This window comes from Aythya ferina (assembly GCF_964211825.1).
Source record: "Aythya ferina genome assembly, chromosome: 14".
NCBI classification, from domain to species: Eukaryota; Metazoa; Chordata; class Aves; order Anseriformes; family Anatidae; genus Aythya; species Aythya ferina.
In genome coordinates this window covers 16691356-16716138 of record NC_140312.1, presented here as the reverse complement: position 1 = coordinate 16716138, position 24783 = coordinate 16691356, and the positions used below count along the sequence as shown (strand labels likewise).

The following is a 24783-nucleotide window of genomic DNA, read 5'->3' as shown; positions in this document are numbered from 1 at the left end:
GTTATGAAGACTACACATCAGAATATTATCCAGTTTCAGAGTATCACACAAAGGGTATATATAAATAAATGCATTCCTTTCTTACACAAAAAGGCTCTAAAACAAATACCTCTGATAGAAATAACAAGATTATCTTTAGTAGTCCATGGCTTGGGACAGATTTTAAAGCCAACCAAAACCCTTGATAATCAGTCTGCAAGTCTTCACTAAGTTTTTGGTAGTTATGTATCTATAACTGTAACTATGCATTCTGTAGCTATATATCCTGTAGTTATGCCTTGCTAAGTTTATGTATAGCTAGTTTACAAGTATCTGCATCAGCTCTAAATACTACAAGAACTTGAATTATAGCCAAGCTTTTTGTATAGCCAAACTCTGTGAGATAGTTTCGTATTAATCTATATGTTTACTTGTTGATTATGGGCCTATGTAGTGTAAATAAAAGTATTAGTTTCCACACCCATTAAAAGGAAGTTGTTTGATTCAGGCATGTAATTGTTCCATGTCACCTTATATTCACCCCAGCTAAAAAAAGAATTTTGCTTCACTGTCAGTGTTTAGATCTGTCAAATGATAAGGCCACAAATAATCATATATAATACTGTCAAAGCTAGATATGTGGGCAGAAATGGCTGTAGCAGATTGGAAACAGTTCTCTCTTGTCAATAGAGATTTTGCATCTCTGAACTCTCATTCAATTTGCAAGTAATTAAAATTTAATGCTCTTTAACATGATTAGGAAAAAATCTTAATCATAAGGCAGATTGACCTACATGTCTGATAGACTGAAAAAATATCACCTTACACAAATTTCTTCCTATTACAATTCTCAGTGCAACTGGTTGTTTGGGAATGAGATTCTGCAGACTCTGGACACGGGGTATCAACAAGTGCCTTTGAAAGTTGATTAAACTCAACAGTGCCAACGTGTATCATCTTAAGGAGGTGTGCAGCAGTACCAACCTGTACATAGTTTCCTGAATCTTTCTTTAAAGTCAATGCTTTTTTTTTTTTTTTTTTTTTTTTTTTTAAATTTGAGTTCATTTTAAAATGAAATTCATATAATCATTGTAGAACCATTGAATGGTTTTGGTTGGAAGGGACCTTAAAGATCATGTAGTTCCAACCCCCCTGCCATGGGCAGGGACACCTCCCATTAGACCAGGTTGCTCAAAGCCTTGAAGAGTTCCAGGGATATGGCATCCACAACTTCTCTGTTTCAGTGCCTCACCACCCTTATAGTAAAGATTTTTTTCCTACTATCTAATCTAAAACCACCCTCTTTTAGTTTAAGGCAATTCCCCTTAGTCCTATCACTGCACTCCCTGACGAAGCGCTACAGGTTTTCAGTAGTCCCCCTTTAAGTACTAGTAGGCTGCTATAAGGTCTCTCTGGAGACCTTATATCCCAGTTTGATCTTGATCAAGTCTATGCCTGATGGTGATGAGCTAAGATAAAATGTATTTTATTAGTAGGATAATAATGCTACAAGATCATATATATTCAGATATGTCGATAATAAATATAGATTGGAAAACAGAAAAAAAGGTTTCTAAGCTCTAGCCAAGCAGGATGTAGTGAAACATTTCCAGACAAGGTGGAATATGGAGGAGACATTATGATAAGACAGAAGTAAGAAATTAATGAATTAAAAAGTAAAACTTGTGACCTTTGTCTTTGGATCTTTGGATGTTCAATTTTCTGGTATCCTCAAGAGGGGGCTGGTACGGCTCTTAGTTGTCATTTGTTGATTGTTGCTGGTACTGAATTTATATTGACATTAATTAAATCCGTGCTTGAAAGGTTGTGCTCAGAGACTGAACATGGGTAGAAAGAGATGCTGAAGGGATGCACTAACATGCTTGGAGATATTAAGAAAACTCATAAGTGATTGATTCATATACCCTCCTTTGCTCAGGATTAAAATGGTCACCAGGCTTTTTTTCCCAGAAGATGATGTTCCCTGCATCAAAGTGTAGTCTACTGGATTTGGGGTGGGTAGGAAATGAGGGAATTTGTCTTTCTTAGTTGCTGGGGAGCACGTACCTGATTATCTGAATGTTTTTTTTTCTGTAGGAAAATTTATTCTAGGGACAATAAATGCTAATAATGTCGTTAATATCACACTCTTCCTTTAGCACATATGTAATTTTTAGAGTCTTACATTTCTGTCAAAAGGTCATAAGCCTGTTAAAGAACAGTGCATTTGCCATGCCATGTGAGTGTCTGTGGTCCATTCTGGACAAATCATCTTTTTCTGGTGGGATAAAACTTCTGAGTGCTGAACCCCTTCTTTTTCTGTGTTTCTGTGCTCTTAGATGTGGCTCTGTAGCAAAACGCTTTCCAACTCATGGCTCCTTTTTTAATTTTTGTAAATATTATCAGAGATGGGCTGGTGTTCCTGTATGCAGGAATGCCCAACTGTCTTACCTCTCTTTAATACTGACATCTGTCCACTTTGGGAGGGGGGGGGAGAGAAGGAGAAGTGGGAGTGGGGAGCAAAGTATCTGTCTAGGTACTTTTTTGATTCCTACTGAACATAAAGGTAATATTTCATTGAGCTATCTCTTGTAACTTCAAAAGTTCCTTGAGTAGTAATTGCTCGTTTAGATCCCAGTATTTTATAATGAAAAGTTTTAGTTGTTCTTCCCCATAAGCATTATTTGCATTTATCAACACTGATTTTCCTTTGCTATTTTATTATAACGATACTAAATATCACTACACATTCTGTAAGTCTTCTCACCTCTCATTTTTACTACAGTGAATAACTTGGTAGCAGCAGAAGACTATCTCACTTCATCCCTTTCCTAGGAGCAGCAAGGTCCCCAGCACAGGCCTTTATAGGACTTTGACCATAAAAACTAGCTATTTATTACCTAAATATCATTTATAGTCTGTTAATTGCTTACAAATCAGTGCAATTACTTTATTTTGTATACCATGGCAGCTTAATATCAAGAGTGCCTGACAAAAGACCATAATGAAAACTCTCTGAATAGCCAATCATAAACTTTTCCTATTGGTGATGGTTTTGAAAATTCATGTTAGTTCTGTAGAATATCACTGTCCCCACAAAGATTTCTGCTTGTTTCTCTTATGTAATATATGCATGCATTGCTGATTCTACTCTTAAGTATTTCTGCAAACCTATTTGATAGAATATACTGTATTTTTCTGAGTTCCTCCTTTATAAAGTTCTGAAATCCTACTTTAGAGATTTTTTTTTCATATTTATTATATTCTGTTCTTTCAGTGCTGAAGCATGTTTAAACAATAAATAATGCCATACGCGTAAGACTTGAAGGCCATCTTCGAGGGAATGCTTCTTATTTGGTGAGAATGCATGAAAGAGGAAAAGTAAACTGGGCCAAATTCTTGAACAAAAAAATTTCCCCTATAGTGTGCCACTGATCTAATTTGATATGAATAGCCAATCGATATGAAAAAATAATCAGCACTTCAGTAGTCTTGCCTAAGCTAGTCATGGCATCCATGGCATCCACTGACCCATGACATGGGTCAGTGCAAGTCATGTAGTTTGCTTGGGAATATACCTAAGTGCCCAACTGGGCTTTACAGCTCCAGTTTACTACTGTTGTAGTTGGTATTGTGGTAATCAGTATTCATTCTAATTAGGTTAAGGCCCTAATTAAACAATAGACTCATCATAAGGCCAAACTTACTCTGTCAAATGCACGGACATTTCTGTCACTTAATTTTACTCAGGTCAGTATGTCCTTTCCTTAAAAGTAAGGTGAGGAGACCTTAAGTGTCTTAAGTGTACTAGTATGTTTTGGCAAATTTACTGAAAGCATTAGTCTTGAGTGAACACTGCAATACCAGATGCCAGGATGAAAGTAGCTCAGACACAAGGTTTTACCTCTGTCTGCACAGTTCCATTCTGGGTGTGATCACTACCTGCATAGCTTCAAGTTAATTGAAACTTTTAATCTCATAACCTTTAAGCAATAAGTAGTACCTTAAGCCATTTTTTATTTTGAATGTTAAGTATGTCTGATTTGGGATGCTAACAAAATAAGAAATGTGACACCTCAAAATATCATGTTATAGTCACTTGTATGGAATAGAGTGTATTTCCATTTTTTTCCCCATAAATAAATAAATGCAGAGGTTGAATAATACCAACCTGGAGTGGAAATACAGTGATGGCATGCTGAAATGCAGGCACTGTGCAATGGAGGGACCATAGTTTAGCAGAAATGTCAGGAGTTTTCAGTGGAAATTTTTCTTTTCATGGCAAAGTTAGAATTTTAATGGAAAAAAAAATTGCTCTATGTCTGATGCCGGCTATAGCCTCTTTATTTGTGTAGGGAAGTACAGGAATAGTGGGAATTGACTGTACAAGAAGTATGAACTGAACTTGTTTTGTCTGTTGAGATCTGTAAATTCAAGACTAGAGGTAGCCACAGAAGGCTTACTGAAGGATTCTTGAGCTGTCCAACTGTTGTCTGATTTTGTTAAATACATGTAAATGTACTATATTCATTCCCATGCTGTTTTCTTAACAACCTCTTTCTTTTCAACTGAGAAAGGTAATAGTTTTCTTGCATTGTTCAAAATTTTGTGTTTATGTGTGATTTATGGTTCATTACTATCTACCTTAATGAAAGAGCTACCTTGGTACCATTTTCAGCATAAAATAGTGTAATTTAATGAATAAAGATTCCATCTGAAGTATTTCTATTTGAGAGATTATTTGCCTCAGACAGTATTTAAATTTGATTAAAGTTGGCACAGGAGACTTACTCTGCATGGAGGTCCATGTTCACAACAAATTTGAAGTTAAATGTGCAAAGTAACAGGAAACTTAGAATTACTCTTAGAATTGGTTCCTGATTGCATTAATTTCAGTATGTATACTGCCATAAAATATGTTTATAGCATTGCAATTGATAAGGCTATTAACATTACATGGTATTAGCACATGCAATTGTATCACTGTAGAACTAATTTATAGTTATGCTACTATCTCTGACATTCAGCTTCAGATCTAAACACGTTTTTTTAAATCCATGAAGTATTTTTGCATGAAAATTCTGTGTTTCCGTTTCTAAGTAAAAATCAGTTTGCAGTGCAAGCTGAACATTTTCTCAATCTGCCTTTCTCAGTTTTCCTATTTATTTACCTATATCCTCATGGAATGATCTTCTCCATGGTTTCTGAACTGGAGAGAAGCATATAAAAATACTCAAGAACCTTACTTACACAGGCAGGAATTATGTTTTTCATAGACTTTTTTTTCTGCATCCTTCATTGTTGCTACAGAGTGGTAATACTGCTAAGGATAGATACATGGTTAAGTATCCACCAGCCTGAGAAATGTGGTAATGATTTTCAAAAAGAGACCATACCTGTTACTTATTCTTCTTTTAGAGATGTTGCAGAGTTATTTCTTAGAAAAATGAGCTTTATTTCTGATATAATGCTAACATCCACTGGTGCTCTGAATGTATCTATTATTTGTGACCACTTGCTCTTTCAGGAACTGGTCAGTGAATTTGCATGAGCAAGAAATAAAGCTGGATCCAGCGTTTCTTTTTAGCTGTGTTATAATTTAGATCAAAATCTTTTATGAGCTTTGAGAAGTGTCTTGAAAGTTTCTTCAAAACCTCTGAAATAGCTATGTCAAATTATGATACACGGAGAAAAACAAAATCCACCTCAGTAACACAACATGAATGGGAACCTGGAGGTTTGGCCGAGTGAATACTTGAGCAGTTCACGGTTGCTGGCGGCTCTCCTGCAGTCGTAGTTACTGCATGAGAGGACAGGCTTTCTCACCTCACTGTTCTAAATTCTAAATGCTGATTTTAATGGCATCTGTTCTGATAGCACATGCAACATTGGCTATATCGTGTCACTGGAGACTGCCTTACTTGTTGCCTCCTCTGCTCCAATATACAAACTGATTTGACAGTCAAACGTGGTTTAAATGTTAGGAGTATTGTAATATGAGCAGTACTTTTCAGCATCCAGAGCCAGACTCCCTTCTAAGATGTAGATTACCCTGAACGTATATAAGCGTGTGCAGTACAATGCTCTCTTTACCTAACAAAATTAACAGATGAATAACGGGCTTTGTTCTGCCAATGACAAGAATGAATCAATATTTGCAATGTGTGAGTGGAAAGAAGAATTTTATTATTTTTAGGTGGGAAGATAGCCTGTCACTTCATTTTTCTCATTTGAGACATGGTGCTTTCCCTGGGAGGTAGGATAGTCATAGCAGAACAGCATGCATGAGCTGCAGAGTTACAGGCCTGGCAGCACCAAGATCTGCTATCATATAAGAAGGGCACTGAGCACTTGTCTGAATCCTGTATGTGCACCTTTGGGCTGGTAGCGAATTCCCAGTGGAAAAAACAAACAAACAAAACAAAACAAAACAAACAAGAACAAAAACACCATTGCCAAATTCTTTGGCATATCCTGTGCTTTTAGTCCTAACTAAGACGCTACTCCTTAGTGCCAGCAAGGCTTGATATCTTGCAGAGCAAGCCATTATGAGATTTCCTAGCGGTTGGCCCCTGAGACTATGTCATTTCCACTATGTCATTTTCCTTCATTCAAGGCTTGTCTGTGGAAGAAGATTTCTCAAAATCTTGCAATTCACAAGGTTGCTGTAGTCGTATCTGTATGAATTTATAAGCTTTATAAGCAATGGCTACATCTGTGTTTCTCTTACAATCCTAAAATTATCCAACTGAACTACGTCTTTATAAACAAAAAGCAGGTATGACACCTGAAAGCAACAAATGACTCAGAAGAGGAGATTCAGTCTGTTTCCCACTGACAGGTTCAGTGCCCATGAGCTCTGGTGTAAGGAGGAAGAAGAGAGCTTTCAGCATCCCCAACCCAGTCACCCCCCCCTCGCCCACAGAGGTGCTGGCTCTCCCCAGGTGCCCCCAATGGCATTGCATGTGGCTGCTCAGCGCCGGGCCAAGAGCTGCAGCCTCATGAGGACATCACAACAGATTCTCATGGAGCTGGCAGTGTTTCCTTCCTGCCTGCTGGCAGTGGCTCCTGCCACTCTAATTGCACAGAGAAATAGTAAAAGAGTTCAAATTTACAAATAGTAAAAGAGTTCACCTGCTATCACATTACCTGGGCTTGCACACATCCTTCATCAAAAAGGCAGTTCTGAACCCGGCCTGCCTTAGCATGTCTTTGTCACTTGTATTGTGGTAGGGGCATCGATCCATGACAGTAATCAAGCTGTATTGGTCACTCCACAGGGACTGAATAAGAAATCTGTACTCTGGTGAGCTCCCACTCTAGCTAGAAGGCAAGGGACGGGACAGCAGGCAAATGTAGACAGATACACCAGAAAAAAAACCAACAACAGACATCCATATCACAAACAATGATTTATTTATGTTTTAATGAGGGCAACTAAAAGCTATGAACCAACTGCTTCTGTCTACAGGTCATTCATGCTTGCAAACCCATGAGATCCAGAAAGTATGGATGATGCAGATCGTTTTTTTTTCCTGTAGGTAATAGCAATACGTATCTTGCCAAGATTTTTTTTTTACCAAATTAGGAAGATATTTTAAAAACTTGGAGTAGAAAATTTAACTTTCTAATCTACTAATTTATGTTTGCATAGACTTTTTCTTACTATTATGAAGGAAAAGGTTTACACTGCAGGAGGATGTAAAACTCTGTGTTTTTGTGAAATCCAGCTGCATGTAAATGAGAAAACAACCCCTCAGGAACTGCCTCTTCTCATTTTGTTAAGCAGGTGTGGAAGTTTTCCAAAAATGTTTTCAAGGCAGTTCTGCAAATTCAGAATAGAAGTGTAAAATCATTTCCATTTCCCTTTCATAGGAAAATAAAACTGTTTTCTTTGAAAATGCTTAATATTATTACAATCTAGCTATACTTTCTGCACTTAGGAGAAACTCTAAGTGGGTAAAGGCTACAAAGAGTTTATTGCTGTGCCAGGAAAAGCATGGGAAAGCCATGGTTTGGTCAGGCACACTGAGGTTAAGTAAAGGTAGCGTGGATGCTATCACTGTCAGCAATGCTAATTATCTCTGCTTGGGCAGGGGCCCAGCAAGGATCCCAGCCAGCCCTTCTCATGTGTAAGATAACAGCGACAATAGAAGACTGACTGGAGCTTTTGTGTAAAGATTCACTAGTGTTCTGCACCGAGTGCTGCAGTCTTGTGCTACAAAATCTCCTTTAATGAAGAGCCTACAGACAGCTGTACAGCCTATTTGTCTAACAATTGCAAGTGGACAAAGTCTGCCAAATAGTTTATGAACCAGTGATATAGACTGAGTTGCCATTTTTTTCTGTCTTCTTACTACCAAAATCACTTTAGTCAAAAGGTAATGGCATTGAGCATAATGAGTGATCTTTTTCCCACCGTGTTTGACTTGGGGTTCCCAGTTTTTATTCCATGTGTCTTGATGAACAGTTTTTTTTTTTTTTTTAAATGACACATATGTAGAACAATGCATGCCAATACATATATTGCCTTATCTACATCTGACATTCCTGTTGCTTCTTTGCATAGACATGATTTAACCTTGCTGTCTTCTGTTCTCTTGAGGAGAAAATTACAGTCCATTTCTCCTTTGATCTGTCAGCTTGGAGCAGCTGGCAACTTGTCAGCACCTCTTCTGCAGATGGACATTTTGCTGCTCAGAGCAATACCCCAGCAATTTGAACGTACTCAGCCTTGACAAAATGACTGCGTAATCAGTAGCCAACGAGTCATTTTTCTCACTGCTATTTTTTTTGAAGATTTTTGGGGATTCATACTTCAACTACTTCAAGTTCTTGCACATTCTCTTCAACAATCCCCCACACTAGAAAGAAACAAATCCTTGAAGGTGAACAGCCATGTTCGTAAAAGCAGCAGAGATATTTCCTAGCTTTCAATGATGCCTTCTTAAGCATGTGCTTAAATTCAAGCATAGAGTTGTCTTTGTATCTGATGGCAGCTGTGCATCTGCTAAGACATTTTTGGAGGGTTGAGATCTATTGAGAAGTAGCTGAAAGTGCGAGACACATTGCAAAGAAAGATTGGGAAAAACAAGGCAACATCCTGTCCTGTGTGGCTAAGAACTCGGAAGCATTAGTAGAACAAAAATGTATATGCTGCATGCAAATCTTAATGAAATTGGTGATTTAAAATCACAACATTTTTTTTTTAAATGCAGGTTTCCAAGTCTCATTAACTTCAAACAAGAGGATTCATATTCTATTTAACAACAAGAGGATTCATATTCTATTTAACTAGACTTCACATTGAGCCACTTTTCATTTATAGTATATTCCTAAAGGTAGAAGCAGCAGGGAGATGAAATGACTTCATTTACTAGAATTACAGCTTCTTTTATATAAAACGTTAGTCATTTTATATATGACAACCTTATGCTTAATGTTGCTAGAATACTCCTCATAAAACATTATTTTGTGAATGCATAGACTCTCCTACTGAGCACATTACAGCTTTCAGTGGATGTGCTAATCCAGTTTGAATATATGTAGTATTTAATCTTAATTATGATGCTGAAGTCTATACAATGTTAATTATTCATTTTGCATGTTCCTTGCACTTTATTGTAATTCATAATGTCCTTAATCAAAATGTAGCTTTTAATTATAACTGTAAAATTTGGATGAAACCTGCCTGGTAAGCATAAGCAGACTTTTTTGTTTCACTTAGATTTTAGGGTAAGATGACAAGAGGAACATTTGCCAATTTGGTGAGAAAAGAGTGCTGAATGAACATTCAACCAAATAAGCAGCATCTCTCTCAGCCCTCCCCACAGCCCACTGCAGCAGCCAGAAGCAGCGAGGACTCCTCTGCTGACATTTGCTAAATCAGGAATCTCAAGGCCTGAGAGCACGGGGTGATTTTTAATCCAGCACTCTTGCCTCCTTTTCATCAGTACCACGATGTGGTGAGCTTCTGCAGGTAGTGCAGTGCATATTTCTTTGAAAAGCTTTCAAACAGGGTAAGATTGCCATAGCATATATGATATAAATATATTATAATATATTTAATAATATAATATAAAAATACAGAGAATTAAAAGAACCCATTACAGTTCTAACACCCTTAACAAAATATATTAAAACAGAGGAGTAAATTCACCAGAAAAATAGGATGAAAAAATGGGTAGCAAGGGTTACTCAGAACAGAGATTAGGATTCTTCTTTATTTGAAGCAAATCAGAAACAATTGACTTAGACTAACTCTTCAAATTACTGCTGTTTTTCATAATAAATAGGCTTTAATAACAGTTAAGTGGCAAGTTAAAAATGTTGGGACTGCTGAAGATGATAGTGTCATATCTCAGTTGCAGCATTCAACTGAATATTTATATGACAGCAGAATTCTAAGTTCTAGCTTTTCTGGGTTTTGTTTCATTTTAAATGCATGTATATTTAAGTGGGAAAGCATTCAAAAATGATTGAAAGGAGCACAGTATCATGAACGTGTACAGTAGCAAGCAAGTCAGAGATGCCTGTCCTGTCTCTTTCTTATTTTTTCTGGAGTCCTGGAGGAAAAAAAAAGAATCATAGAATCATAGAATATCCTGAGTTGGAAGGGACCCTTAAGGATCATCAAGTCCAACTCTTGACACCGCACAGGTCTACCCAAAAGTTCAGACCATGTGACTAAGTGCACAGTCCAATCTCTTCTTAAATTCAGACAGGCTCGGTGCAGTGACCACTTCCCTGGGGAGCCTGTTCCAGTGTGCAACCACCCTCTCTGTGAAGAACCCCCTCCTGATGTCAAGCCTAAATTTCCCCTGCCTCAGCTTAACCCCGTTCCCGCGGGTCCTGTCACTGGTGTTAATGGAGAAAAGGTCTCCTGCCTCTCGACACCCCCTTACGAGGAAGTTGTAGACCGTGATGAGGTCTCCCCTCAGCCTCCTCTTCTCCAGGCTGAACAGGCCCAGTGCCCTCAGCCACTCCTCATACGTCTTCCCCTCTAGGCCCTTCACCATCTTTGTCACTCCCTCTGGACACTCTCCAACAGTTCAGTGTCCTTCTTGTACCGTGGTGCCCAGAACTACACACAGTGCTCGAGGTGAGGCCGCACCAGCACAGAGTAGAGCGGGACAATCACCTCCCTTGACCTACTAGCGATGCCGTGCTTGATGCACCCCAGGACACGGTTGGCCCCCCTGGCTGCCAGGGCACACTGCTGGCTCATATTCAACTTGCTGTCAACCACAACCCCCAGATCCCTCTCTGCAGGGCTGCTCTCCAGCGTCTCATCGCCCAGTCTGTACGTGCAGCCAGGGTTTCCCCATCCCAGGTGCAGGACCCGGCACTTGCTCTTATTGAACTTCATGCGGTTGGTGATCGCCCAGCTCTCCAACCTATCCAGATCCCTCTGCAAGGCCTTTCCACCCTCATTCGAGTCCACAACTCCTCCAAGTTTGATGTCATCAGCAAACTTGCTCAAAATACCTTCTAAAAGATACTTGCAGGGTTCATATTGTCCTCCAGAGAAGACTAAAACAGGTATATTCTCATAATGGAAATCTCTGTAATCTCTGAAATCTCTGTTGCAAGTATCTTCTTGCAACCCCTTGCCACGCCAAATTTACAGCAAGCTACTGATGAAAATCACTTGTGAAATCACCAGGGAGGAAATCACATCTTTTTTGCCTGAAAGATATATTGGCAAATATGAACTGCCACACAACCTTTGATATGAGCTGCAGCCGCAGCTCCTCATCTGTCTGGAATGTCGTAGTTCAGTAGTTATACCTTTGGTCAGATGTGCTGTGGCAGATCCCAGAAGACTCAAGGAATATATCCTTCTTCATTAGTTATGTAGTCATGAAATGACCTTTAAAAATGAAAATAAAATTTCTAGTGGGAAAAAAAAAAATAAAAAATTGTGTCTTAGGCTGTATTTTCCTCATCTTGTGTTTGACACTTCGGATTTGGCTCATGGATAGAACTACTCATGTTCAAAATCCCTATAAGGAGAAAATAGCCTTGTTTATCAAGTTGCCTGTTTGCCCCTCATCACCTGGGAGCTGTTGAGCCAACCAACTCACTCATTAACATATTGCCAGTTTTCAAGAATGAGCTACTTAAAAAAGGGCAGTGGGAGAGGACAAGCACAGAGAGAAGTGCAGGAAATTACTAGGCAGGTGGATTTGTTTTCATGAGTAACAATTATAGGTATCAACATGCCAAACTATCCTTCTTTTTGGGATTCACTTTTCCATCAGATCTGTACTAGAATAATCTAAAATTGGCTAGAACCCTAATCACCTTAATAATGCTCTCAGTGACAGATAATTGCCCAAAGTTCCTTGACCCATATGTTGAGACATATGTATCATGTCTACATCCCCTATAACTATTTTATAGTGCAATTTTAACCATCTGGAAGGCAGGACCTCACAAGATTTTAAGCAAACACTTGTAGTATCTTGTGGAGATGATACATGCATTCTTTTTTCACTTATGTCCTGTTTTTTTCAAAATGTATCCATGAGAAGAAAGGTAACCTATACTAGAGGAATGTGTTGTGTTTTGTGGTTTGGATATGCTATTTTAAAAATCTCTTTTTCATATTGATATTAATGGGTAATACTCTGCAGTTTAGAGGCTTTTTCAAAAAATAGTGCTATTCAAGTGATGCCACAGACCTTCATAAAGCTGTTGTAACATTTAAGTAATCAGCTGTGAATACATCAAGGATCCTGTGCAAGTGCAGATTGGTTGACACTGTACCTGTCATAAGAAGTACAGGTAGTTGGTTTTGGTTTTGGACTAGTTACTTCATGAAGAGATTTTTGTTTTATGTGTTAAGTCTGAAGCACCTGAGCATACGATATTTTCTAAAGCTAGTATAAAAGCTCAAAATAATAGTTTCATTCTTCCTCTGTGTTCTGGAAACCTTGTTCTTCTGGATACCTTGTTCTTCTTATACGCTTAAACCATACAGACTCACTAAAGGCAACAACTCCTCAAAATACATCCACGGTGGAAGAGGAATTATCTTTCTAATTTTCAGACACCTATAGAGGTTTTGTGCATGTTATACCACATTTACTAACAAGGGGTTACAATATAGACTAAAGAAAATGTTTTGCTGATTTCCATCTTACTGGAAATTCTGAAATTCTTTTCATATGTCTTCTATAGAACATATTGCCACTATTCTACAACACCCGCTACTGCGTAAGAGAAACATTTAAAATGCATTTTAAAAGTATCTTTAACTGAAGAGCTTCATCTCTCTTCATTCCTTTCCCATTTTCCTATGCTATACTCCTTAAAGGTTTGACCCATAGCATAACTGAAGACAGCAGAACACTTCCAAGAACAATACAGCCCTTTGAAGCTTTTCCTAATGTTCTCTCTGTTGCCATTTTAATCTTTTATTATTGTTGGTGGTCATTTCTGAGCTGTCTTGTGTTTGTAGGATCCTTTGCTTCTCCTCTGTAGCTGTCTTCCATGGTTTGTAGCCCTTTGAGATTTTCCATGAGTTGAAGATTGTTTTATGAGATTGTACAGTAAGGATATTGCTGTATGATATCCTATATGATATCATAACAAGAGTAACAGTTATAAATGATAAATAAGTTATAAATTTATAAATAAGTTATAAATGGGTTAGAAAATAAATATATAGGTTTTTATTTTAGAAGAGATTAGTTTACCTCATATATATTTTACACCAGATTTTGCAGACTCTGGTTTGTCTAGCTTTAGAAAATAATAGGGGAGTGGAAAAATTGAGAAGAATAATCAGTAGTAAATCATATTAATTTATTTTCACCAATCATTTATGAGTACTGTTTCTTGTTTTGTTTGCTAGGTTTGTCAAACCATTATATGAAGGATTTATGCAGGTTATTTCCTCCTGTCGTCTGTTTGCAAATTTTACTGTGTAATTTACCATCATTAGTTGTGACGTGATTATTCACATGACGTAAATCACATGACGTTTCTTCTTTCTTTCATGTATTCCTGAAAAAATACAAAAATAAAAATCCTGTGGCTTATATTTGCTATTACATCTATAAAGTAAGATTCTTACTTACTATTTCCTAAACACTTAGTGCAAATTACCTTCATTGCTAGTAAATAATGACTATAGCTGAATAAAACATTATTATTATGGTATAGAATTTATTCAAAACATAGATAGTGGGACAATATAAATTAACTATTTAATGTAAAATTGAAAACTTGTTGTAGAGGGAAAAAACACACCTTGTGTATATCCTATTCAAAGAAGAGAGCAAGCTCCAATTTGCTTTAAAAAAATAAATTATTGTCTGGCTCACCACACTGACCTCACCCTGGCAAATTGCTCTGTTCTAAATTAGCAGAAAATAAGTATCAAATCCTCTAAAAGTTTTGTTTGTTTGTTTGTTTGGTCATAATTATCTACTAAGACAAGCATTAGCTAAGCTGCTATTGTTTTTTAAACTTATGGTCATATTTGATAAACAGATTTTGGTCCTTCAAATGATATAAACTGAAGTCACGATGTTTAAAACACAGTGGTAATAAATAAAACATGAGATCTACAGAAACTGTTGTTTTTCAATGCCAAGGTGTTATTTTTTTTAATGATTACTAAGAAAGTGTTTCTTTAATTAGGCTTTTATAAACATTTAAAGTTGTTTCTTTATTGACAAATATATCCTTGTATTCTATTTTTAAAAATATGCAGAAGCTACACTGAAATTATGTTTAGATAAATAACTGAAAGCAAAGATTGTATGATGAGTCTTTTGCAGTCTGTGCTTTATTTTATTTCAACAGTTACAGGTTTCACTTCTGTGAAGTCTACTGATAAATAGATAATTTAAATCTATTTATATACATATTATTTATATTTTGTAAATATATAATATATAATTAAATATACACACATATATATATATAAAATCTGATAAAAGACTGTTATGTATTTCTGTTGCTTTTTGTTAACTTCCATCTTTCTGCTTGAATTTAATCTTTAATCCCCAGTGATTTACTGGCACTGGGATTCCACATTCAAGTAATGCATTCCTTGTTGCTGTTGGCTGAGTTCTAGCTCAGGTCTGCCCCAGGAATTGCTGCTCAGTATTACTACCTACTGGAAGTAGGTAATAATAGCTTGATAACTTCTACTTTGTGGTATGGTTTTTGCAGTGCATCATGTCACTAAACAGAGACTTGAGGTTTTTCTGTACAGCTTTGGAATCTGAGGCACCACAATGTTTGAGGAAAGCTGCAGTGGAGAAATGCTATTCTTGTTATCTTAGAAGGACATTGGTGGTGCTGCAGAGGGGCAAGGGCAACTGACTGGCCAAGAAATAATAGAAATAACAAGTAAGAAAGCAAAATTGTTTTGTGGTTATTCAAAAACAAATAAAGGTGATGCAGAGAAAAGAGGAATTGAAACACCTTACCACTGCTCATAATGATAAGGGAATCCTATGAATAGGCCAAGAGAAACATAATGGCTATCACTGCAAAGGATGTAAAAATGCCAGTTGTGTTCAACTCTATAAAGTGCTATCCAGCAGGGCCAGTTAAAGATTTGCTTAAAAGCTTTTTTCATAAATAAATTTGACTTTCCATTAAAGACTTCTCCACCAGCTGAAGGGAACGATGTGAGATAATTCATGCTATTTTAATGGATGGTGGATGTCACACTTCAAAACACATTTACCATTGAATAACCTGTATCCTTACAGTCATGTACTTTATATATCTATCCTCTACTCTATATGGAAAGGTATGGATGTTGTATATACTGGGTGATGAGACGCTGGAGAGCAGCCCTGCAGAGAGGGATCTGGGGGTTGTGGTTGACAGCAAGCTGAATATGAGCCAGCAGTGTGCCCTGGCAGCCAGGGGGGCCAACCGTATCCTGGGGTGCATCAAGCACGGCATCGCTAGGTGGTTGAGGGAGGTGATTGTCCCGCTCTACTCTGCGCTGGTGCGGCCTCACCTCGAGCACTGTGTGTAGTTCTGGGCACCACGGTACAAGAAGGACATTGAACTGTTGGAGAGTGTCCAGAGGGAGTGACAAAGATGGTGAAGGGCCTAGAGGGGAAGACGTATGAGGAGTGGCTGAGGGCACTGGGCCTGTTCAGCCTGGAGAAGAGGAGGCTGAGGGGGACCTCATCGTGGTCTACAACTTCCTTGTGAGGGGGAGTGGAGAGGCAGGTGACCTATTCTCTGTGATCACCAGTGACAGGACCCACGGGAATGGGGTTAAGCTGAGGCAGGGGAGGTTTAGGCTGGACATCAGGAAGAGGTTCTTCACAGAGAGGGTGGTTGCACACTGGAACAGGCTCCCAACGGATGTAGTCACTGCACCAAGCCTGTCTGAATTTAAGAAGCTATTGGACTGTGCACTTAGGCACATGGTCTAAAGTTTTGGGCAGACCTGTGTGGTGCCAGTAGTTGGACTTGATGATCCTTAAGGGTCCCTTCCAACTCGGGATATTCTATGATTCTATTCAACTTTGAACTTAGGAGTCCCTGAGATGTTATTTATTTAAATGCATTCATAAATTATGAATATCAGATCACTAATCTTGTGGGTCAGATCAGTTCACACATAGGTTATATTTTAAGTATTTTACTTAAATTTACTTTACTTATATAAGTATTTTACTTATCCAGGTCTAAATGAAAAGTACCATTATTTGGATTATTAAATCTGTATTTAGACTACATTTGGTATGATAAAACATTTGATATGATGAATATATTCATTTGATAAGACAATATACATATTAAAATACATAATGTTCCTTAATTTACAGATACTGATTTCTTAAATAATTCTCATTTTTCAGGCAATGAGTTTTAAGAAAATCCTTTAGTACTTCTGTTTCTTTTGACTGTAAGGCAAGATACACAGAGCATCCATGTAGAGCTCTTTTCTGTTGTCCATGATTTAGGTTGCTTTCAGAACTGACTTCTGTAGTACTGAAATTTCTGATACTTCTGTATATAACTACTCTGACAGCATACTTCTGTCAAAAATATCGTCGTTATTCCAATTGATTTTTAAAAAATATTCCGTTTTTATAATCACTTCTAGCTGTTCTTGAATTTAATGTTACCTGGATTATTCAATAATACTTGCTTATGCATTGTCACACTAAAGACCATAAGATTAAATTCAGCATGCACTCATATAACAGAATGGTAATTTGTACTTGAAAATTAAGCACCTGGAAGTGCTACAGAAATACTCCTCTTAAATGACTCATCATGTATTTAATAAGTCACTCTTAAAAAGACGAATTTCTGTTCTTATTTGTGAGTTTGCCAGAGCTTCAGGTTAACAGTCAAGGCTTATGGGTTCTGTTCTGACTATTGCCAGGGTATTCCTTGATTGATGTGAAGCAGTTCAGCAATTTCTCTTAAATTCAATTTAAACAATATTAAAAATGTTGCTCGTGTCTCGTTGTTGCGGTAAGAATATTTGATGCAATGGACTCAATATTCACCCTGGTAACTGCTGGAGATTTACTTCAGACTAGCTCTAGTTTGGTTCTGTGGCCTGAATACCTATCAGAAGCTATGGCACATTACGTATCTTCCTTGTGCAAGTTGTGTTGTTTAGTTTCCACATGTTCTTCAACTTCTCTGCAGTGCAAACCAGAACATGAGACTAGGGACAGTTGCTCAAAAGCAACTGATTCAAACTAAACCGGTGACATCGATGCTAGCCAAATAAAAGACACAAATTAAATTGCTTCCAGTTGGTCACATAAGAGAATGCTATGAAGATTCAAAATGAACTCTGATGTCCCAAATCCTGTGCAGAAAGTACAAGGCCTTCTCCTTGTTAACAGAGAATTACAGGGTTAAAATCTGGTCAAAATTTTATTGGCACAAAGGGCATATGCTTTCAAGAGATCAGATGTGTAGAACAGATGCTGTAAGCCAAAGAAGCACTATTTTATGGTGGCATGGGAGTGCTACTTACACATTCCTCTCATAAAAGAACAAGAGACATAACCTAATGGCTTTTAATTCCCAAATGAAGGACAGAGAAGTTGACAATTGACAAGGGGCAGATCTTCCTGGGGCTTTGTTTGTAGCTAGCAGTGACCTGAGATACTGGCAGGCAGTTTGTACTGGATGTTTCACACTCCTGGAACCATGAAACTGCGGAATGGCACAGATGTAAGAGAATGGGGCTGTAGCACCTCTGCTCCCAAACAATTTGTGGAACTATTTGTTTCTTAGAAAAGAGAGCTAAAATGTTCAAAAATAAATTAGGTGTCAGTTTTGTTGTCAGGCTTTTTATTTTTTTTCGTCATGTATAGGTACTTTTTGTAAACAATTTGAAGAGTTCATGCTTGCATCGGCTTGTGCTCTGTAGGAGTTTTCTTTTAACAATGAGTTGAACGTTAATAAGCCGGTACCCATAGCTTGTGCCATGTTGCTTCGAGAGATGAAAGCCTATGACTAAAATCAAACAGAAGGTCATGGGGTTTTAACTGCCAGACAGATGCAGAAATAGAGTTGTGTTAGCATGGTGTCTGCATTTTACTTATTTATTTATTTATTTTAAAGAAAATCCTGTCTTCCTTTAATTTCCTCAACACTCCTGTACTCCAGAACATTTTTTTTTTTTCTTTTTTCATTTTTTTTCTTGTCTTTTTGAGGAAGAAGGGCATTTATTAAGTATGTGAAAATCTGAAGACCTTTAATGTTCTGCATAATCTTTGTACTTGTACCTGGATTACAAACTGCTGCCAGTTTATAAGTACAAAATACAAAGATACAGCTGCATGTTGACTATATCCTCTTCAGTACTTCTAGGAAAGATTTTTTTTAATTTGACCATTTAGATTTAGTATCCAGTACAAAATAGCTGTCACTGCATAGTTCTTAAGTTGGAAAAACTAGAGGCATAAGGCCTCCAACTCTGATCAAGCAGAGGTAAATCTAGACTTCTCTGCAGTTTTGAAATCCAGGTCCAAATAAGTACTTGCATATTTACTTGAATTACTCCTGTTTTTTTTTTTTTTTAAGTGAGCCAACTTTAAAAGCTAACTTGGGAAACTTGATCTAAGTTCTGAAACAATATTTCTAAGATAATTGTGTGTGATTGTGTGGAGTAAACTGTGTGGTAGAAGGATGCTGAAGCATGCTATTTGTATTATACTTCTAAAATTAAAATCTTATTCAGTGTTTGTTAATGCAATGGAAGTAAGTATTCAGGATGAGACCATGTGATGTTAAACTTGTACTGGAAGGAAAATTTGTCTTATTGTTAATATTACAGATAGATATCAATGGATAAGCAATAGAGGAGTTAACTGTAACATATGGTTGGCATCATTTAAGCAGAGTCCTGTCTCCATACCCAAAAGTTATTGAATACAGCTGTAAAGGACTTGTTAGTGGTGGAAAACCTAAAAGGCGTCAGCTAATTGTTAAGGCTTTCGTGCCTTTTGCAGCTGCATTATATGAAAGATTGTGATTAATACATTGGAGGGGTTGATATTGCTACAAGTTTGAACAGAAGCTTTAACTTGTGTGGGGTATGCAATGTGTGCACGTGCGAAGTCCTGTGCTTTCACATGGATAACAAACAGTCTTGTTACAGGTCTGGCTGTTCTTCCTAGCAGTAAGAAGCCACTGCACCAGAAAGGCTACCTACATGTTGGAGTATGGGGTGAGTGCCTGATCGCAATGTTGTTACGGGGTTTTTAGCTCGTATGTAGTGAGCAATGCTTTGGGAACGATGGGGTAGCCTCTTCAGAAAAGGCTATGGCCCAGTAGCTTTTCTCAACAGAATTAACTTTATACTGCTTAATTACAAAGATTGTGCTGAAACTTATGGGAAAGTTTAACTGTCTAAACATACAGGCTGCTGGTTAGCTGAGAATATGAATTGGAGAATGTTTCTGAAGTTTGTGTATATTGGAAATTTAGATATGTTGAACCTGTGTATGTGTACTTACATGCTGATAACGTGTATATGAGAAATACAAGCTTTGGTAGATTTCTTCATTGACAGCTTATAACATTTTTTTCCCAAAAAACATGTTTAAACTTTGTAAAGAAAAAAAAAAAAGTAGCACTCTTAGGAATGTAAGAAGGCTTAAATGAGCAAATTTTAGAGCTTTTACAAGTTTAAGTGAGAGGTAAGGAGTTGCATTTAAATTGGTAGATAGAGATTATTAAGTATCTTGAATCACCTTTTTTATTCTTTTTAAATTATGCTTCTTTTCTGTAATAAAGATATATGCATAATACCCAGTCTAAGATCTCTCATTCAACATGAGAATGAACTAAGAATAGCATTTTACCCTTTCTGAATTGGCATCGCTTAATTACATTTTAATGAACTATCTGTGTTTTACAGACCTAAAATGGCTTCAAAGCTAATAGCCAAAACATGGACACCTGATGTTTTCACTGAGGGTTCAAAGAAAGACTCTGTCACCTGCCAATTATTTTCTTGGTTTCAGTCATGAAAGGATAAGGCATACAGTAATGTAAATTAAAAATAGCTATAATAGTTATAAAAGTATATATGAAGTACTGCACTTCAGTACCTTCGGTTTATGTCCCAGCTCCATCTCAGCTTCTGGAGATCAGAGTAACTGTATAGCAATAGCAACTGGGGAACCTCTTTAAGTAGCCATGCTGTAATTCAATTATCCTACTCCCAGAAGCAGAAAGACACACTGTCTCCTTCTGGGTATGTCATGTACCATGCCCTTCTGTCTTTTGCTATTGAATGTAAGAAAGGGAAATAACAAGAGCATAAGCAGGATTGTTTGAATACCTTTAAACAACAACAAAATATCAATGTCTTTCAGAGGACTGATTATTCTTTCCCTGAGAATTCAGCTAAATTATAACAATTACTAGGTATTCCAGGAGAGTTTAGATACGCAGCAGACACCTCAATGAATGACGTATGATATACTATTCTTAGCTTTGGCATGGGAGGAGACAACTAATGCACTATGATTTCATATTCTGCTTAGGTTTTCTAAAGGCTTTGACAAAATTTCTCACAGAAGTTTTAAAATGAGCTGCCAGGGCATTAGAGGGGAAAGGTCATAGATGTTTAAATAACTGTTAAATGATAGGGAATGCAGAATAGGAATAAATGAGTGTTCCTTATCATTCAGTCCTTACAATAGGTTGTTCTTAAAATTGGTCAAGCTTACCAATGGGCTTGTGCTCGTACCGGTGTTGTACAGCACACTTATAAATAACATGGGAGGGGGTCTGAACAGTGAGTAAAGTTTTCCAGCTTCTTCCAGGTAGTAAGGGGGAGCACTAACTAACGAACTAAGGGGAAGAAAATCCAGTATTATGCTCTAGAACTGTAATAATAAGTGGTTCCATAAAAAAGCCAGATCAGGGCTGAATAGGAGTGAAAGAAAAAATAATAAAAAAAATCAAGTGCTGGTTGACCATTAGGAAAGCAGTAAAGGATAGTGTAACTTTGGTATGCCTCTGCATAATCCAGGGCTTGTCTACATCTCAGGTGCTCTATGTGGGTTTGGTCACCTGGACTCGGAGAGTGAGTACTGGAGCTGAAAAAGCTTCATAGGTAAGAAACAGGAATGAGGTATGGTATGGCAGGGTTTCCATACATAGGATGACCTATTAGGCTGAGACTGCAATTTGGAAAAGGGATGACTAGTTCTGTCACCTCTGATCATCTACAGAATGATAAGCTACTGGAAGAGAGTGGGTAGAGAAGTGAATTATGCAAGGCTCCCAAAAGAAGAAACAGAAGTATTTCTTTTTTTTTTTTTCTTTTTCTACAGAGCTGGATTTTTTGTGTGTGGTTTGTTTGTAATGACATCGTTGATCCCCTGCCAGGGGCACCAGGTTTGGTTTCAGAGTGCAGCCCAGAGCAAGTGGCCTAGGCCCCGAAACTACAAAACAGTGCATAGTAAATATCTAGACAGTAAATACTTGTTGATTTGATTAATGTGTTGCGTTCCCTTAGACAGGAGGCTGTTGTACTAGGATTGCTACTGCTTTTATAGGGTGTATTTGTTGTGGGACTTCATTCCGGTTTTTCCTCTGGAAACAAACTTGCATAAACAGAGAGCTGAGAACCCTGCAGAATTGTAAAATGAATTCGAAGTAGTAGGCTTACACCCCTTGAAGTCAGTGAACTTTCATCTTGGTTTTGGAGTCTTCGACATTCATATAGATTAGAAATTATGAAAATGTGCGAAGATGGTTTCAGTTGTGTGGTTTACATATGCTAGGCACAGGTGGATATGCTTTAGTCTTGTGTAAAGAACTGTTGCTCTTTAGTAGTGTTGGTAGTTTGGTCCTGAGGAACTTTGAAAAGGACTGGATTATCATTTAGGTTTCAGGGTTTTGTGGGATTTTTTGTTTACACTTTTCTGCAAACTATGCTGAGCCGTCTTGCCTTAGAGCAAGTGTCACAGAACACATTGGGAAAAATGGATTTGTTTTGAGCTGATGCATTCTCTCTGTTATTGCATCCAATGATGCTAAGTAGACAAAAAGGAAATATGAGTAAGATTCAGTTGACAGACACTTGAATTCAACATGTCTGATTGTGCCTTGTATTAAAAGACTTTCATGTGTTTTGATTTTTTAGATTCAGTAACACGTTTTTCTCTTTGAGATCCTGTACATTACAGGTTTTAGAAAAATGCAAGTTAAACTACAGAAATAATCATATGCTTCTTCTATTTATTTTTCTCGTTACCAAACATATCGCAAACATAGTAATAATATGCGACAGGAACAGAGATATTTCCTGATGTTCTTATACCCAGGTAGCATGACTTTTAACCTAATTGCCCAGCTGCTGAGATTGTGGAGGGGGGAAAAAGGGTAATTTGGGTCACAAAACCATAATTAAGAAGTCCTTTACAAATAAGAAGCATGCAGCTAACAATTCAGTTTAACATGATCTTGTCTTTCTTGGTTTTATAGCTAGGTCTGCTCTGATGTGTAAGAACCCCTCAAATATTTAAAACAGAAATAACTGCTACGCTGTCACTCTTGCAGATTGCAGAAAAAATAAACATCAGTTAGTAGGAACCTTGTATGTAGAGTTCAGCTGGCACTTTTGTATATGTTTGAATTATTTAGGAAAAGCTAACTTAAAGAAATGAGTTTTGCAATTGGAAATGAAAGATTTGTATTTGATTCCGTCCTGTTTTTGAAGTTCTCTTTGTTGCTGTTTTACACTTTCATGTGAAAATTGCTTTGATACTTTTGGGATAAGATTTATGTCAACCATTCAAAGCCATTTCAAAAAAGACTTGGATTTTGTCAAAGGCAACTTGTCAGGCTACCAATGCCCTGAAATTTGGATTTGAATTACTGAGCATCATAACAAACCAATTCACATAAATTAGTCATTGAAAAATATCTTCATGCTTGAAGCTCATCAGCTAGATATATTCATAATGACTTCATGTTTAGCTTTTGGTTTAACAAAACATTATGGAAAACAGCAGCATTCTGAATATCATACTGGTGGTTTGTTAACATCAAAAGCAAGTGGTTTTCTAGGGCTTTTTTGAGATTTAGTGTCTATTTTATGTCTTTGAAGGACTGTAGTCTTGTACCTTGAAGGATCTTCTGATTAACAGATACTATGTAACTATGTGCTTCAAAATTCCTTAGGATAAGAAAAGAGGCTCAGAATCTTGTAGATTTTAAATGGTAAAGCTTGTCTCTAAAGAGCTAACCTCATTAATGTACATATTAGAAGGATACAAGAATTACAATAAAGTCCCTTAATTATCAAGAAATACTGTAATTGGAAGTAGTGACTCTTCTTAAAAACAGGAGACTTGCATGATGATTATGTAAGTCAACAGTCAGATTTTCATTCCCTCATTCTGTAGTGTCAGCTTCTGAGCTAAAGAAGAAGCTATGGGGTTACCTTTTGTCCCTACTCCTTTTTCTTACTGAAAGTGATAAACTGTTTCATGGGTGTTCTTAGGACTTCCAAACAGCTTAATAGCAATGCAGAAAAACTACTAATGTTATTCTCCCTTCCTCTTTAATACTAACAAAAAAACTCTGGGAGACCAGTGTCCTGATTTGGGCTGAAGTGATTAATTTTCTTCATAGAGACTGGTGTGTGCCCTGTTTTGGTTTTCAGAGAAACATAGTCCTGATAACACACCAATGTTTTTTGGTTGTTGCAGAGTAGTGTCCCCCAGAGTTGAGGCCATTGCAGCTCCTCGTGCTGGCAATAACAGCTTGGGGGGGGGGGGCCGTGAGCAATTGCATTGTGCACCACTTGCTTTGCGTGTGTACAGATTATTATTTTCCCTTCCTTTTCTGCTTATTGAACTGTTTTTATCCCAACCCCCCAATTTTTACTTTTTTTTTTTTTTTTTTTTTTTTTTTTTCTGATACTCTCCCCAGCCCACTGGGGGGAGAGAGGAAGGGCTGTATGGTGTTCAGCTGCCTGCCAAAAACTGAAGTATCACTTCCTCACATGCCCCAGTGAGATCTTTTAGCATATTTGCTCTCAGTTCATCCTCAGATAACAGAAGAGTTCTAAAAAGCATTCACAGTGGCACAGGTATGCTTGTCCCCACACATACAAGTACCACTGCATTATTTTGGAGAAAAAGAACTTGTATGTGACAGGCATTAATGCTAGAAAATTAGTCACTGAAAATAGACATGGATCCATTCAGGCTGCAAGAGTCATCAAATACAATATGTATGACCGGTGAATATTTTGTAGGGTAGGCTTTTTCTGTTTTTGTCAGATGAGGTAGTGTACCATTATTAAATTTCTCC

At 37.4% G+C, this 24783-nt stretch overlaps 1 protein-coding gene across 1 annotated transcript in view; it reads left to right on the top strand.

Annotated features, from left to right (window-relative positions):
• TENM2 (teneurin transmembrane protein 2) overlaps nt 1-24783 on the top strand; it is a 1369797-nt gene that overhangs the window by 197379 nt on the left and 1147635 nt on the right. The window contains exon 3 of the mRNA XM_084535365.1: nt 19604-19672. The gene's annotated coding sequence lies outside the window, so the exon portion shown is untranslated. The remainder of the gene's footprint in view (nt 1-19603; nt 19673-24783) is intronic.